This window comes from Cryptomeria japonica, chromosome 1 (assembly GCF_030272615.1).
Source record: "Cryptomeria japonica chromosome 1, Sugi_1.0, whole genome shotgun sequence".
Classification (NCBI taxonomy): domain Eukaryota; kingdom Viridiplantae; phylum Streptophyta; class Pinopsida; order Cupressales; family Cupressaceae; genus Cryptomeria; species Cryptomeria japonica.
In genome coordinates, this window is record NC_081405.1 from 666,842,942 (window position 1) to 666,861,597 (window position 18,656).

The window sequence follows — 18,656 nt, forward strand, 5'->3', positions numbered from 1 at the left end:
TAGTTAGGGAACCTAAGAAGAATCTTACACTGAAAAGAAACACACCAGTTACCCCTACTCTAGAAGAACTATTGAAAGAGATAACACAGGAAGGAAATTTGTCGAATGTGAACAAATTGTATAATTCTTTTAAGGATTCTGATAGGGAAACAATAGAAGAGAGCATAATTTTACATCTTGAAATATATAAGAAAGTTTTGATTGAGGTTGTGAATGTTTTACCTAATGATATTTATCTGAGACTTGAGGCTAAACGATTATCAATGATGGAATTTGATAAGAAGTTGAAAGTTGAAGCATTGTTGGTGGTACATCCTGTAAATTCAAAAGAGGAAATTGATGGATTAATCTCTGAAGCAAATCGGTCAGTATTTATCAGTGGACACCGACAAGTGAGCCTAATGGATGGGAAAGTTAAGGAGATTACTGATGAGGCTGTAGGTAAATGGGATATATTCTTTGTTGAAAAGGAAAAGCAAGAAGAAAGGAGCAAACCGAAAATGGGCAAGACCTTTAAGGTATATCAAAAGGATAAAGGAAAAGTTGGTGGTGTTCCTTCAATAAAGATTACAGATAATCTTCCACCTCCAACTTAGGATATCCCACCAATACATTCAGTCAGTCCACCTGATATGGAAACTGAAAATGTTACTCTTGATAACACTAACCCTGATTCTGAGATTCTTTTTTTTGTGAACGTTGATAAACAAGATATTAACATTGTTGTAGACAAGGAAACTACAGAGGTTAAGGAAGATGATGCTAAGATTAGTGAGATCTTTGAGTCATCGACACAAATTGTTGACTCTCAGAACACTAAGAAACTGATACAAGCTAAGCAACCAGAGACTGAGATACCAACAGAAGATAAAGGAACTAATATTGAGAAACAATTTGAGGCAGATGTTCATGTTGAGTCTAAGAAACTGACAGTTGCAGAGGTGCTTAATCAAACTGAAAAACCAAAGGAAGCAAAGGAAATAAGACAGACAAAGAAAATGGTAGACAATGTGAATAAAGAAGAAGCAGTTGATGGAAATAAGGAAGAAATAGTGAAGGTAATTGGATAAGCATCTGTTGAGAGGAAAGCTATTTCTGAACCAAGCACATCTACAGGTCAATTTAGACCCACTAATGTAACAAAGGTTCTATTGGATTCCATTCAGAGGATAACAAATTGCAATGCCTTAGAATTTAAGGCTATTGATGAGACATTGCCTATCTTGAAGATGATTGCACCAACCTGTAAGATAGACCACATTAAGGTTTCTTTAGGTAAATTGGACACATTGTCCAAATTTATTGCTGAAAATATTCTAATTATAGATAAGGTGAATGAGGCTACTATTAAGGAGAGACTTGATAAAGAGAGGGTGAATTATTTGTAAGCACTATTAAAAACTATACAGACCACTTAGATTCACTGTTACCTACACTTAATTCTACAGTTCTAGAGTATAAGGAGTTGTATAGAGAAGCATGTAAACCTCAATGTTTGAGAGAGGATATTAATGAGGAGATTAAAAGGACACAAAAGAGATTGATGATATTGCGGATAATATGATAGGTTCTTCAAGACTTATCTCAAATTTTTAGTAGGAAATGGTAGTTTTTGAAGAAAAGTTAGAGAAACTTGAGAAATAGAAAGCAAGGATAAGGTCAAAATCTTGGGAACTCAAAAATAAACTTGATCCAAGATTGGACAGTCTTATTACTCAGCGGACTGAGCTATCAAAGGCATCAATTCAAGGAGAATGATCACTGGAGCAACATATGCACTATCTCACCGACATGATCCAACAGACAGAGACTATCCTTTCTGACAATAAAAAATTCATGCAGAGCTTGAATTTACTTTTGGCTAACATTTTTTTAAATTATAAGCAACCGGTTACAAGCTATGAGGTAGCATTTTTGTATTCTTTTCTTTTTGACATCCTTTGCCATTGATGTCAAAGGGCGAGTAGTAGTATGGAGAAAAATGATTGCACATAGGAGATCACTTGCTCAGGGGGAGCACACATTTTTGGGATCAGATTTTGGACTTCACTTTTGGATAACAGTTTTTTAATTTTTCTCATGAGTGTTGCCATCAATGCCAAAGGCGGAGATTATTGGCATTCTACACTCTAATGAGAATATGGTTGATGTTGTCATTGATGGCAACCAATCGGTATTAGGATTCTACATGCACCGACATCGCAGACACAGTCATCAACAAGCACCGACACCGATAGGCATATTCATCGGCATCTAGATTACATTGTTAAATGAAGTATACCGACACCCAGGCCGACATGTGACAAGTTTTGTTTATGCGAATTGTATTGTAAATACAATTATCTTTTGTAAAGCCGACTTGGTATATTGTAAAGACTCATATATGTATGAGATCTTATAGGTCATTTTATATATGGTTGAATGTAATAGGAAATTATTGTATAAGGTAATATAGTGGACAACGAAGGTTTTTCTTAAGGTATATGACTGAGCTTAAATCAGTACTGAACCAGGCATTAGAGATGCTATTTTGAACAGTAGATTGTATTGGATTTAATTATCCATATTTTAGTTAGTGAGACTCTTCATTGAGAAGTGTGCTCTAGGTTGTTGGCCTCCTTGCAAGTGCAGGCCCCTATTGTAAGTAATATTTATTCATATTGGCCAGTGAGTAAATATTATGGGTCACAAATCCCACCGAGGTTTTCCCCACATCGGGTTTCCTCATTAAAATATCTTGTGTTATGGTGTGCAATTATGTTGTCTCTGCTATTTCCGTTTATTGCATTATTTCTTGTTTACCGGTACATTGATTTGGGTTGCAAAGTTATAAATAAGTTTAAATATTTAACTAACCGGTTAGACATTGATTCGCCCCCACCCCCTCTTAGTGTATTTGGGACTGTCATTGCATCTAACATGAATTAGTGATAGAATAGTAAAGCAGAGCATAATGAGATAAGTGTGTAAAGTGTGCTTATTGCACTTAACTGGAACTATTATCAGACATTTGTAGATTCTAATCTTTAATTTAAATACTTTATTAATATATCGTAATAGATTATTAGGCAGTAAGCCTTCTTTATTTGAGTAGTGAGCTCTAGGTAGTGTGCCTGAATGCTTGTGCATTCCCCATTGAAATATTTCTATACTTCTACAGAGTATACCTATATTGTGGGTTCATCCTCACCGTGGTTTTTCCCTTTACCGGGTTTCCACGTACAAAATCTTGGTGTTATGGTGTTGTGGTTATTTTCTTTATGTTCTTATATCTTTCTTTTATTTATATGCATTAATTGGTTGAAACAATAGTTTAATAAAGTTAAAGATTGTAGAGCACCGATTCACCCCCCCTCTCATTTTTCCTTGATTCCAACATGATGTGGTGGTGACTATAGGGATTTCTTCAAGAAAGGTAAAATCCTAAATAGGATCAATGCTACCTTTCTTGTACGTATTCCTAAAAAAGAATAGGTGGTGAAGTTTATGAATTTCAAACCTATTAGTTTGAATAATTATTTCTATAATATTATTTCCAAAGTGTTTGTTAATTGTCTTAAGCCCACTCTACCAAGGCTCATTTTCATCAATAAAAAATGTTTTGTTCAAGGGAGACAAATATTGATATTTTTCTTAATACCCATGAAATTCTTCATTCTATAAACAATGACGCAAAAATGGGGATCTAGTTCTCAAACATGATGTTTCTATAGTATATGATGAAATATATTCGAGCTTCTTGTTTGCTACCCTTAGGAAGTTTAGTTTTAATGATAGCATCATACATATTATTAAATAATGCGTTATAACTCCAAGATTATTAGTTTTGATTAATGATTTTTTCAAGGGTTTCCTCAATAGTGAAAAGGGGTTCAAGAGACGGGGACTACTTATCTCCATGATTATTCATTATATCTACTAAGGTGTTGGGGAGAAATATTAATACACTCATTGTCCAAAATAAGTATAAAAAGGTACATCCAACTTCCTCCCTTCGTCCTACATATCATCAACAATTAGTGGATGATACTATTATTAGGTAGTTCAAATGTCCCTAACAAGCATCATAAGAAGTAGGAAAAATGGTCATCTTCATTCTTGAGGTGGCATATTTTTGGTGCAATTGTAGGATATGAAATGATTTCAAGGGAAGATAAAGGGTTGACATTAGACATTGACATTACCTCTAACATTTTCTTTATGACATACTTGATAAATGATATCCAACCTAGATATATGGACACCATCTTAGAGCTTCTTTGTTAATGGAAATGGTTATTCCAGATGTGATTTTAGGTGAACATTAGGGATGACTAGGAAGTACCTTGATAATACCTTTTAAATGTATTAAATTCTTCCCTTGTGTGAGGCAATTACTATTCTAAGTTCATTGTATCTCAAAATTTATGTGAAATATTTCACGTGATGGATTTAAGGGGAGAAAAGACTCATTTTATCTCATCCTTCTCTTCTCTATGTTCTCTTCTCGTCGATGCCCATAGTGATGGAATACAAGCTGCTTAATCAACAAATTTCAATAGCATTCATAGGATGGGAGTTACCAACCTCTAAGACCTACTCAATGTAGCTCCCAATGTTGGCATATGTGAAGAGCATGGTGACATAATGATATTGTATGTTGTCATTGATGTCAATATGTTGAGGTATGAACTGGTATGTTGTAGTAAGAAAACTGGCAAGAGAACCGGTATCATGATGTAAACCGGTATTTGTGAAAATGGTGAACCAGTATGTTGGAATGAGAACCGGTATATGGAAGTTTTGTATCAGGGTTTCATTTGGCATGACTACCGGTTGGTAGTCTCAGCTTCAGGGTTTCCAGTTGATGCATTCCAAGATTTTGCGATTCAACTGATGACATCTTGTGATGAGTTAGCTTTGTAATGAAGACCAGATAAGTGTTGCCACGTCAGCCTTGTGTGCGTGAAGGATTTCCTTGAGGATCTTGCATGGAGATTGATCCTATCTACCTCAGGAATGTGTGAAGTCTCTGTAAACGATGGAGAGCGTGTGATGCATTATCAACTTCCTGAAGCGGAAAAGAATGAACGTTGGAGAACGTCTTGAGATCTGTTCAAGACTATTGTAGTCAATGTAGTATGATTAACAGTCAAGATTGAACCAATTGAAATGTAAAACCTAAATGTTTAGGGTTTAGGGTTTATGCTACCAACCTATCTATTTCCTATTCAATGATGTTTTTCATTTTGAAGTTATTGGCAAATGTTATGTGTGTATCCAAGTGAAGAGATACTTGATTCTTGCCAGACTAGAGAAGTGTGTTGATGCCTGCAGAGTGTCATTGTAGAAGAAAAAGAGCTAAAGTGGATCTGCCTTGGCATTGAGTGTTGTTATCAGATTAGTGTATTACCTATTGACTTCTAACCATTTCAGCAATTGGAAAATCCCTTAACCGGGTAGCTTTAACAGGCATTTGTGTAAATCCTTTAATAGGGTGACTCAATTCAATGAGTTCTTGAAATCCTCTTGCAAGGTAACCTTTAATAGGGTTTTAAACCTTTAACCGGGTATTTAGCCATCCCTTAACCGGGTGATCCCTAGCAGGATCAGTTCCTAGCAGAACCTATTGTAAAAGTCTCTAATCGGACTAGGCTTGTAACAAAGCGGACTTCAAAAGAGTTCAAGAACAGCTTGTGGGTATTCATCCCCACTGTGGTTTTTCCCAGTTGGGTTTCCATGTGAAATATCAGTGTGTCATGTGTGATGTCTTTCATGTGATAGTTTATTGTTTTATGTCAAAGTGGTAAAACATGTTGAACTAGCAATCATTATATTTTTGATGATAGATTACTTGTTTATGCATAAGAGTGAAGTGGAAATGAGGTATTAGATTGTGTGAAAAGATAAGGGTTACTGGTTTATGTCGTTCACATTCTCACTATGTTTTATTGGTAGTAATCTCATTTAGACTGGTGCTATTACTTGTTAGTCAAGTGTAGTGTTTGCAATCAAACCGGTTCAAGGAAAGTGTTTTTTGTGTGTACTGATTCACCCCCCCTCTCAGTACCGATTTGGTACTAACTGTTCATCATTTATTCATCACCTAAAGAAAAATTTCAAGTGGGATTGTGTGAAGATTCAACGAGCAGTTATCACGGTAGTAGGAGAAGAGATGCTTATCCCTAAAGAATCTCATAGGCTCTATCCTTTGTAGGTTGTATCCATGTTCTTATCCATTTCTTTTGATTTATTTGAGAATTATGGGTCTTTTTTGCATTTGTGTTCAAGTTATGTCAAAGAGCATTTCATTTTTGTGGATGATACTGAAAGGATAGTGAAAAATATGACCTGCTCAATGGCAAAGGATGGGTGGCCAGGATTTTCCCAAGAATTTTTAAAGAAGATGCCCCATTATGTGAGCATATATAATGCTATGAAAATAGGACTTGAATATAATAATTGTAAGATTTTAGAGAATGAGCAAGGGCTATTCTTCGAGCTAATTTCTTTGGTAAAGGCAAATCAGTTTTGAGACCTTTTTTACTTAGTTAACCATTTTCTTATTCACCAACCTCATCAATTGATGGTTGAGAAGGCTCCTCTGGAAAGGGTAGTGGGGATAACAAAAGGGTACTTTGTGGGCTTCAAGTTTGGAGATAATGCCCATTAGGTAGACAATGTAGGGCATGAGGCAATGAGAGAGAACTCGCTAGATACTTAGTGTGCTCCATGTTATCTCTATTTGTTATATGGAGCAATTTATTTTTGTCTTTTTCTTGCTAAGATAAATATTTTTTCTGTTATCTATAGCTTTCCCTTTAGTTATATGCTTCGGAAATGTAGCTTGTACAAGGTCTATAATTAGAATATTCTAGGTCTGCAAATAGTTTATCAAATTGAGAAATTCTATTTGAGCTATTCTTTTGCAGTTTTGGGTCTACAAATAGTTTCTCAAATTGAGCAATGCTCTCTAAGTTAGTTTCTTTGTTGTTTATGTTGAAGTCTCCAATCTAAGCTACGAGATGAACTAACTCTTTTTTTGATAATATATTCTATTATGTATGTTTTATTTCTTATTACAAATATAAATTATGTGTTCATGCTTTGCCCTAAAAGAAATAGTGACATACTTTATTATATAGGTTATTAGATTAGTAGTACAAATATGTTGAGTTGTTAAAACAACTCAATGTATTTAGGAAAGTTATTTATGGAGTTTCCTACAAAATACAACATGAGAATCCTATATATATGTAATATGTATTGAATAGAAAATAAGAAGCTAACTACTATTTTATTTTTATTATTTGTAGCTTCTTTGTCTCACCCATATTTATTATATGGTATTAGAGAGAATTCGATTCTATGCCTAGTCTTTGGTAATAATTGATATGAAAGGCCATATAATGTGCCACTATATTAGGAAATAATCTTGAGTATGTGTAGGATGTGTGGACAGAGCACCACTCATCAATGGTAGCACAAAATAGGCCAAGCAAGCATGTAGCAATGCTCAATCAATTGTAAACAATACGGTTCTAAGTCAAAGAATTATAGAACCTCCAGGCACTCCGTTTTGGTGGTTGTGGGGAGCCCCAAAATGAGGTCCACCTTCCTCACACTACCTACATCGATGTGGTAAAAACAACATTTTGGTGGTGAGCCTGCATCAAGAAGAATTAGCATATCAAGTGTTGGCAAGCCTACATATTCTTTTTTGATGCTTTTGTGTGATAGTAGTAGACCAATGATCATTGGGTTTATCTTATAAATTATGATAAGGGTTTATCTTGTGCTCCACAAAGTTGGTGTGGAGGATCCGCAATTTGGTGGCTATGTCAACCTTTGTGGTGTTGGTCCATATTTCATTCTATTAAGGCATAAATTACCAAGCAACAAATCCATTTTTGGCAGCAGTTTGATTTGTGTTTAGTGGTATTCATCATTGCGAATCAACTATACTCTCCTTTGATCGTGAGATTTATACTTTGGGTGACCAATTCTTTTACCAGGCCTAGTTATGCATACTAAATAGTTTTTCTTTGGTGCAGTTCTCCATTAATGATCTATTCCATTGATTAATTTATTGTAATTGATTGGTGTGAGATTTTGCCAAGATCAAGGGTACAATTAAAATCATAAAAGAGAGATAAAAGAATGACAAGAACAAACTGTATTCTCATCAATATGCAAATGATCAACTAGATTCATCAATACAATGAATATGAACTTGCTTATATAGGCAAGGCCATATGGATATACGAGCACACAATCATGACATGTGACTCAATGAGAAACAAAGGTAGGTAAGAAATACTAGGGGTAGGTAGGAGAAATAATATAATATTACACAAGAGGTGGATAACCCACAAAATGTGGAGTGTAGCAGCAAAATAAGACCACAAAAGGTGGAATTTATCCTACAACCTATATCCCTATGTGCACACTTCCCTAAGTGTCTCATATCCAAACTACGAAGAGATGCATTATCCTAAGTTAACTTAAGTAGTGTGTAATAATATCCATGATGAATAATTATTTACACCAACACCCCCCCTTAAGTGCAACTTAGAGGAATGAAGACTCAAGTCAACAATGAAAGATGGGTCCCAGCTACGAGGCCATGATAGGTACCCATGTACAATATGCAAATGCAAGCAAAATTATGCAATGCAATCTCTCACAAATGGAGAAAGGGAGAAAAACTTGTGGGAAAAAACTCCCCCCCAAAAGAGAGATGAATGTACAAAAGACTCTCAAAGAAGAAGGAAAAAACCTCAAAGAGGAAAAAGTCCCCCCCATAAGAGAGGAAGGAGAAGTCATCCGACCCCCCCCAATGAGATATCTCGCACCCCCAAGAGAGCTCGCAACTGCTGGAACTTACTCTCGGTGAAAGGTTTGGTAAAGATGTCAGCAATCTGCTCCACTGTAGGACAATACTGTGAATCAATGACTTGCTCCTAAATCAGCTCTTAGATATAGTGCATATGGATCTCGATGTGTTTGGTCCACTGATCTTAGACCAGGTTCTTCAAGATTGTAATAGCACTCTGATTGTCACAATGTAGAATTGTCACCCATGGAGTGGTGAACCCAAACTCTATGAGAATCTGTTAAGCCAAATGGTCTCAGTCATTGCGTTAACAACTCCTCGATACTCAGCCTCAATCGAAGAAAGAGAAATAGTATGTTGCTTCTTACTCTGCCAACAAATGGGGCCCGAACCAAGGTGAAAACTGTAACCTAGAGTAGACTTACGATCATCAAGATCGACAGCCCAATCAGAGTCTGTGTAACCAACCAAGCGAAGTCATGTGCTTGCTACATAGTGAATCCCATAATGATGTGTACCCTAGATGTAATGAAGGATGCATTTTCTGGCTTTCCAATGAAGCTCATGTGGTTCCTACATGAAGCAGGAAACCATGCCAAATGCAAATAAAATATCAGGGTGTATGTGAGTCAAGTAGATGAGACTACCCACAAGTTGACGATACAATGTAGCATCAACTGGTGGAGAAGAGCACTGAGCCTCAAGCTTGACTCCTAAAGAAAGGGAGTCGAGGCGGGCTTACAATCAACCATATGAAAGCATGCAAGAAGATCAAGAGCATACTTGGACTACGATAGTGTAATCCTGGAAGGTGACAATAAAATCTCTATCCAAAGAAAGTAGTGCAAAAGACCCAAGATAGTCATAGCAAATCTGTCATGCAAATTAGATTTGACCCTACTAATGATGGATGCAGTGCTCCCTGTAATGATCAAATCATCAACATTGAGCACAAGTATCCAGTGAGAGTCATTCTGTCACAAAATGTAGATATTTGAATTAGAATGACACCTGGTGAACCTTGCTGAGAGAATAAAGGAATCCATCTTGGCATTTCAAGCCCTGGGGGCCTGCTTAAGGCCATAGAGAGATTTCTTTAGTTTGTAAGCCAAGGAAGTATCCTGGATGAAACCCTATGGCTTCTCCATATAAATCTCCTCATCAAGATCCCCATGAAGAAAAACACTCTTCACATCTATTTGATGTACAACCCAATCATGAGTTACAACAATAGTAAGTGTCAAGCAAATGGAGTTCATCTTGGTTGCGGGTGCAAAGGTTTCAGTATAGTCAACACTTGGAACCTAAGAGAAACCTTTCGCAACAAGCCGAGCCTTATACTTATCCACACTACCATCCACTACAAACTTGGTCCGATAGATCCACTTACATCAAACCATCTTTCTCCCCTTAGGGAGAGTGACTAAATCCCACACGTTTTTCCTCATCAAGGAACTATACTCCTCCTCCATAGCTTGGTCCCACTCAGGAACCCCTGATGCTTCCGGAAATGTCTATGGATTGGAAGCGGTAGCAATGAATGCACGTGGAAGATCCTGATGCTATGATCGAGTCCTCTATGTATCTTAAGGATCCCCAACAAGAGAACCCACTGACTCAGGTGTTTTTTGAGCCCAATAACATCTTGGTGGAGGTGGAGAATGAGTCTCCTCAATGGAAAGTGGACCCGATGGAGGTGTAACCCTGTGAGTCAGAGTTGAAGGAGTCTCATCATCTGAATCACTAGCATCACTATCCACAATGGAGAAAGGTGGAGGAGGTAGAGAAGCTAATCTAGGAGAGCTCTCCTCAAAATAAACACTCCTCTCAATGAACACCTCATGTGTCTCAGGATCCATCAATCCATATGCCTTAATACCCTTAGGATATCCAACAAAAATACATGGCCTACTCTGAGGTTCCAATGCCTTGCGTTTCTATGGAGGTATACGAGCCCATGCTAGACACCCAAAGACTTTGAAATATCTCACAATCGGTTTCCTACCAGCCCAAGCCACAAAAGTAGTAATACCTATCAAAGCTTTGTGAGAAACCCAATTTTGGATGTGTGTGGCACAACTGATAGCCTCTGTCCAAAAGGCAAGATAAAGAGAATGTGCAAGTATCATACAACTAGCTATTTCTTTGAGAGCTCTATTCTTGCTCTCTGCAACTCCATTCTGTTGTGGAGTGTATGCAATAGAATGTCGAAGATCAATCCCCTCAAATGTATCAAAATCCTCAAGTCTTTTATTCACATATTCCCTTTCTTTTGTCTGTACGAAGAATCTTGACCACTTTCCTGGATTGCTTCTCCACATGAGTCTTGCAGTCCTAAAATCTGTCAAATACTTCACTCTTATGAATAAGAAAGTAGACCCAAGTGAAGCGAGAGTAGTCATCAATGAAGGTGAGAACATAGTGGGCCTTACTAAATGAAGGTGCTGGAAATGGACCTGCTACATCATTGTGAACAAGTTGAAGAACTTCCAAAGCTCTCCAAGATTTCCCCTTATCAAACTTCTCCTCAGGATGCTTGCCCATGGAACAACCTGAACATACACCCTCTGAAAAAATTATTCAAGGTAGACCTGTGACCATGTCTTTAGTGTTGAGCTGCTGAAGATAGCAGTAGTTGAGGTGACCAAAACTCTCATGCCATAGCTTACTCTCTGAATTTAAATGAGTAAGCAAGGCCCTAGAAGGAGAACTTGGCACAAAGTGGGAGAATGAATAAAGCCTTGAGTTGTCATTGACTTGTCCCACTTCTACCAAGGCATCATCATCAAGTTCCTTTACCACAACTGAACCAAGTGTAAACTCAACCTTTTTCCCATTCCCATAGTGAGTGATTTGGTAGATAGAGAGAAGGTTGGTAGAAAAGTTAGGAAGATAAAGAATATTCTCAAATGTTCCATCTTCCATGTCAACTGAACCTTTCCCTTCCACCTCAACTTGTGTATCATCACCTATTTAAATGTGAGGTACCTTTGATGGCTCCATTGAAGAAAACTGCTCCTTTGTAGAACCCATGTGATAAGAGGTACCCAAGTCAAGTATCCACTACTATGAAGAACCTATTGTTGTCAAAATGCTTGCCCTTTTCCCTTAGACTATGAGGAAGAGGAAGGAGATGAATCCTTCTTTGTGTAGGCGGATGACAATTTGATGTTGTTTTTCTTAAGAAGATTTATCAACTCATCAACTTGCTTGGTGTGGCATCGATGCTCATCATGACCATACTTCTTGCAATAAGCACAAGTTGGTTTATCCTTCTTAGAAGAGGATGAAAAATCACCTTGTGATGGAGAGGATGATTGCCCTTTCTCCTGTTGTGGCTTTGACTAAGTTTGCTTCTTCTTATTGTTGGAATCTTTGCCTTGACTCCCTTGACTCCTTTCATTAGCCACCAAAGCCTTGGACTTTGAAGACTTGAGAAGCCCCATGTTCAATAACCTAGATTGTTCCAATATCAACAATTCTGTGAAAGCATCAAATGAAGGCATAGTGTAGGAACTCCCCACTATCAAACGATGAGTTTGGAAGCTTGAAACAAATGTTGCATATTCTGGTGCAAGCTTGTCCAACAAGTTGAATATCAACTGAGAATTCTTTTTGTCAATTCCACAATCTTTAAGCTTTTCTCTTAGCTCATTTTCTTTGGTGACATAATCTTGGATTGTATCAAAATTCTTGGGATCCAAGTTGGTGAGCTCATTGTCAATCTTGTAACCTCTGATTTCATCAACTTGACCATATAATTTCTGAAACATATCCCAAGCCTCTTTGATTGTAGTACACTTCTCAATGTGAAAAATGAGGTCATCTGATACATACTTATGTAAAGTTCCAAGAGCCGTGCAATTCTTAGTGAGCAATTCTAACTGAGCATTAGGATTAGCCTTAGGATTAGGTGGTGCTGCTATTGTTCCATCTATGTAATGCGTGAGACCTTTTTCCATTAATTTGCTCCATACTTTAATTTTCTATGATGCATAATTATGTGGAGTTAAAGGTGGAAATTTATGAGGACTCATTGCAACAAAAAATAAAAGAGCACAAGGAAAGATAGGAACAATCACACAAGACACCCCCCCAAATTCACTCAATCAAAGAACCCTCCCCAAAAGAATGATTTGGCACTTTATACTTAGTGCACGTACAATGGACCACCTGCAAAAAATGGCAAAGTGGACTTCTGATTTCAAATTTACAACTGCCTCAATGAGGCCAAATGAGACTCAAACTGATAATGCAAGAGATCTAAACTAAGATCTAAGAAAATTACAAGTACCAAGTAGGCCAAAAAAGACCAATATATGAAAGTACAATATCCATTCAAAATATCCAAAAACTGATCATAGATTATGAAAGTAGACGAAAAAATATGCACTTTCAAAAAAAGAGGCACCTGAAAAGGAGGTCGTATGAGCTCAAACGAAGCCTTTGAATTTGAAAAATTGAGGATTGGATAGGTACAACTGAGACAATCTAAAAATTACATACATAGTGTGCACCAAAATCAGAAAATAACCACACCACTACGAAGAGCACAAAAACTTATCCCAAATAAAAAAAATTGCACCCAAAAAGGAGAAAAATTGAGCAAGTTATGAGCCTCCAAAGTTGACACAAAAATTCAAACTGCTCAACAAAGAGTGGTCTAAAATTTTCAAAAAATGCTGACATTGGCAAAAAAATGTGCTAAATTTGATGGTCGTTTGACCGTCAAAATGGTTGTCACACTTTTGGACCAAGTTGACTGGGCGCTGCTGATTGGGGAGAAGGTATGGACCCAAGAAAAGAAAATTTCAAAAAAAAAAACAAAAGATTTTCAACTGGAAAATTATTTTTTAGAAAGTTTTTAATTTTTTTATATTTTTTTGAAAAAATCCGAAAATTCCGTACCGTACCGCCCAAATTGGGCAAAAAATTTCTCCAACACCCAAAATTTGACTTTCGCCAAAATAGGTCGAGTTTATACTTGATTTTTATGGAGTTGACCTCCGGGACGCAATGGTGAGGTCAAAAACGATCTAGGATGCCTCCAAAATGCATAGTACGCAAAACCAATCAATAAAGCCCCAATAGCTCTGATACCATGTGAGATTTTGCCAAGATCAAGGGCACAATGAAAAGCATAAAAGAGAGACAAAAGAATGAAAAGAACAAACCGTATTCTCATCAATATGCAAATGATCAACTGGATTCATCAATACAATGAATATGACCCTGCTTATATAGGGAAAGCCATATGGATATACGAGCACACAATCATGACACATGGCTCAATGAGAAACAAGGGTAGGTAAGAAATACTAGGGGTAGGTAGGAGAAATAATATAATATTTCACAAGAGGTGGATGACCCACCGAATGTGGAGTGTAACAGCAAAATAAGACCACAAAAGGTGGAATTTCTCCTACAAGCTATATCCCTATGTGAACACTTCCCTAAGTGTCTCATATCCAAACCACAAAGAGATGCATTATCCTAACTTAACTTAAGTAAAGGGTAATAATATCCATGATGAATAATTATTGACACCAACAATTGGAGGTGGCATTTCTCTCTAATCTCATTGGTCAGTGTTAGCGCATAACTTCTGTTTGCTCCTGTATATGGTGAAAATGGATAACAATGATAACAATATTGAAAGGCTAAATGAATTCAACCACAAAACCCTAGCCTAACAATGAACAAAGATCCACCATAACATATGAAGATAACCTAAGACAATGCAAATAACTCAAAATCACAAAGATTATACCATCACATGTCCAATAGGGTTTTGATCTCCATTCTTCCTATCTCCATTGATCTTGCTTGATATATTTGCTCTCAGATTTTTATATGCACAAGAGCTCAACAAAGAACAGAATGTGGTTGCAAGTGGAATTGTAGTGTAGTCAATTGATCAAGTAGTTAGGGTTTGACAATGAAGAAAGCATCTCCTTAAATAGAAGACACAATATGAAATGGAGGGTTAAGATTGAGAGGTGTAAAAAGAGAGGTCGGCTAGGATTAGAGGGTAGGTAAAAGAAATAGTAAAATAATGAAAGAGGTAGGTAGTGTAGGAATTAAGAGATGAATGACATGTGTCATGTGTAGAAAAAGATAATGAATTAATTAAATAAATAAAGATTTATTTAATTAATAGAAGAAGTAGGACAATTAAATAAATAAAATATTTATTTAATTTAGGAAAGGGATAATTTAAATAAATAAATGTATTTATTTAAATGAGAAACAAGGCTAGAAGAGGATAAATGAATTAATTAAATAAATAAAAATTTATTTAATTAATAGAAGAATTAGGCTTAGATAATTAAATAAATAAAATATTTATTTAATTAAACATGACAATTTTAGGTGTCTACATTTTGCCCCTCTTTGAGACAATGCGGCTTGTCGCGTTGTTTCAAAGAAAATAAGATGAACTGATACAGAGTTGCCCCAGTATGGGAATAATATGCCCCCTCGAGAGATTGGATGAAAAAGTCTGGAAAGAGTGCAAACAATCTCTCGATAAGAAAGAAAGGCTAGAATGGATTGAGCGAATGAAGTGACAAAGTCACGGGATGAGAAAGACTGACTCGGGAAATGAAGACGAGGGCTAGGGTAGGCTATAAGATAGACCACGGGGGAAAAGACATCCTCATTGTCATCCACACCCTTAGAAGATCACAGTGCAGAGCGAGAAAAGAGCAGCAGCAGTCAGCAGCGATGGCATTCATTCATAGATTTGACCGTGTCCGCCGATTCCAGAGGCCAGCAGATGCAGGAGAGCCGGTAAGTACCCAAAAACCTCCTCGTACTTTCACGCATTTTGAGTTTGTCATAAATGCATGTTTAGGAGCAATAAATGCACTAGGAATAGGATAGTTGAAAAATGCAAAAACGCGCAACCGCGTCTGTGTCAGCGCCAGGCGCGTCTGTGTCCAACAGGCGCGTCTGTGTCGGGTCCAGGCGCGTCTGTGCCTGGAACCGTGTTTGTGTTGAATGCGGACGCGTTTGTGAAATGTAGCAGCATCTGTGCTTTATAAAAGCGTTTATGTAATGTAGGGACGTCTGTGTTCCCTGGTCGCGTTTGTGTCTGGCATAGGCACGTTTGTGTTCATAAAATGCGTCTGTGTTGCAGAAGCGCATTTGTGTAGTCTATAAGTGCGTTTATGAGTTAAAAGCGCATGTGTGTTGTAAAGTGCGTTTGTGTGTTTAAATGCATGGTTTTAGTCTTTTAGGTCAAATCGGCAGTTCTGTGATGAACATATGCTGTTGATTGGATAAGCTGCTGAGAGGATACACTCAAGCAGGTCCTCTAGAAAGATTAGGATAGATCCAGGCACTTTGTGATGAACAGGGAGCACCAAGATAGGCAGCACTTTGTGATGAACAGGGAGTGCGAATGTGAGTGACACTTTGTGATGAACAGGGAATGTCATACACGTAGTACTTTGTGATGAACAGGGAGCACTACTAGGATAGATAGCAACACTTTGTGATGAACAGTGAGTGTCACTAGGATAGATAACCAGATGCATTTAGGTAGCAAGTAGCATTTTGTGATAAACAGTGAATGCCACGATAACTGACAAGATTGATTGTGTGACTGCAGGAGTATTTACCGATGTTAGAGTCACGGGAGAGATTCCCGTCGACTCAGAGACTGCGACCAGAGTTGTTGATTCAGGACATGATTTCCATTGAGGAGATGGGTCTCACACATATGCTCTATGTGCCCGAGTTTCGGGCAAACATGGGGTTGTTGACTGCGTTGGCTGAGAGATGGCACTCGGAGACGTGCACGTTTCACCTGCCGATGGGTGAGATGACAGTGACATTAGAGGATGTATACAGGATACTACATGTCCCTATTGATGGAGAGTTGATTCCCTATGACCGTGACGGTGACAGGGAGGCATTGAGACGGGTTTTTCAGGATCCCGATTTGGAGATGCGAGCAGGTCATGTAGCCTGGGATACCATGACTGCCATAGGATTAGCATTGCCGGCAGTTATTGGGGGAGTCATCAGTGGGTATTTGTGTCCAGACAGGGCCACACGAGGATTGGCAGTGGGCTGGGGAGGGGCATTGGAGACGCTGATGGCAGAGCACACTAGGTATGCATGGGGGCCATGTGTCATGGCACATTTGTATTATGAGCTGCATCAGTTTGTGTACCACGGATCAGTGGGTTTGGGCTGCGGCGTGACTCTCTTGCAGGTGTGGGCCTATGAGCACCTTCCCATCACACGGCCCATTCATTTAAGAGGCAGAGGACAGGGACAGAGTTTCGTGCACCTGTATGACATGATCACATCCCAGCCTCGGATTGGGAGATTGGAGCATTGGAGGCGAGTCATTGATGATATAGACATGGTCATCTGGAGGCCGTACCTGGGGTGAGAGGAGTGGGAGGATGACGCGCTGGAGCTACCCTATGTGTTCAGGAGTAGGTATCTGATTGGGCGGATGCCCTATATTCTAGAGAGGCAGCTTGTTGATAGGGTGTGCAGGCAGTTTGGGCGGATCCAGCGGATGCCACGGGGCTCGGGCATGTATGCCCGTACGGTCAGAGATCAGGTGCAGTTTGGCCCACTGCTATCATATGATCAGGCAGTGACACAGCTAGCGGAGATGATGCCGATGCCATGGGACATGTGGCCCGAGGTAGATGATGCAGGGATGGATGCAGAGTACTCTGCGTATTGGGCAGAGCATCCATTTCCTAGATTGACAGATCCAGCAGAGCCACTAGATGGAGAGGGTGGAGGAGATGATGATGATGGAGGAGGGGATGGAGGTAGGGGCCGGCGGAGGTGGAGGGGAGTGGTGGGAGAGAGGCGGGTGGCACCTCGGAGGGAGGGAGGACAGGAGAGAGTAGCTCCGGTGGTGAGAGGACGGGGTGGACTACCCCTACAGGTGCCAGCAGCACAGGGTCCTAGACAGGGACCGAGACAGGTACAGGCAGAGGGACAGAGACAGGTGCAGCCACAGGTACTTATACAGGCACAGGGACAGGTGCAGGCAGAGGTTGAGGGACAGGCACCTATAGGGGAGGAGCCACAGGTGGAGGCAGAGAGCGGAGACTCTGAGGAGGATGAGGTGTTGAGGCTGCGGGAGATCTGCCAGGGCCAGACAGATGAGATTGAGGATTTGGTGCGGGAGAGGAACCACCTCAGGATCAGGGTCCGAGACACAGAGCGGGAGAGGGATCAGGCCATCCAGAGATACACAGAGGCCGAGACAGCTCTGAGGGCAGGTAGGCGGGTAGCAGAGGATGCAGGGGCAGGCTACGCATATGTTTTGCGAGCCGGAGAGGAGATCGCCTACTGGAGGGATCTATACTATGCAGCCGTGCTAGCAGATCAGTGGGTGAGGAGCTTCCATAGATCGTCGCGCACAGCGATGGCTACGGGAGGGAGCCGCAGGAGACAGGCATCCAGCGGTGGGGTCATGGGGCCTCCACCACCACCAGAGAGACAGGGGGATCCCGGGGCGGGTCCATCTATAGCTCAGACTCCGTCGAGGCGAGGCGGCTCTGAGGGAGGGAGTTCCTCATAGCTATAGTGGGCTCCCATTGTATCAGTATATGTATCATTGTTGTATTGTAGACACCTGTGGGTGATTCTTTTGTAGCCATATGATTCTTTTGACATCATTGTATCATGACACTTTTTGATTATATATGAGAGATGATCCATTTTTTGCGGCAGCTATATGCATGTGTACCTTATGTGATGAAATGTTCTTATGTGATATATGTTTTATGATATGGATGCTTATATGATGCAATGCAATATATTTTTGTTCTTTTATGTTGTATATGTAATGCATGAT

At 39.2% G+C, this 18,656-nt stretch overlaps 1 pseudogene; it reads left to right on the plus strand.

The window, feature by feature from the left end:
- The first annotated feature begins 632 nt into the window (after positions 1-632).
- The window catches only part of LOC131858365 (transmembrane emp24 domain-containing protein p24beta3-like), a 33,038-nt pseudogene continuing 15,014 nt past the window's right edge, over positions 633-18,656 (plus strand).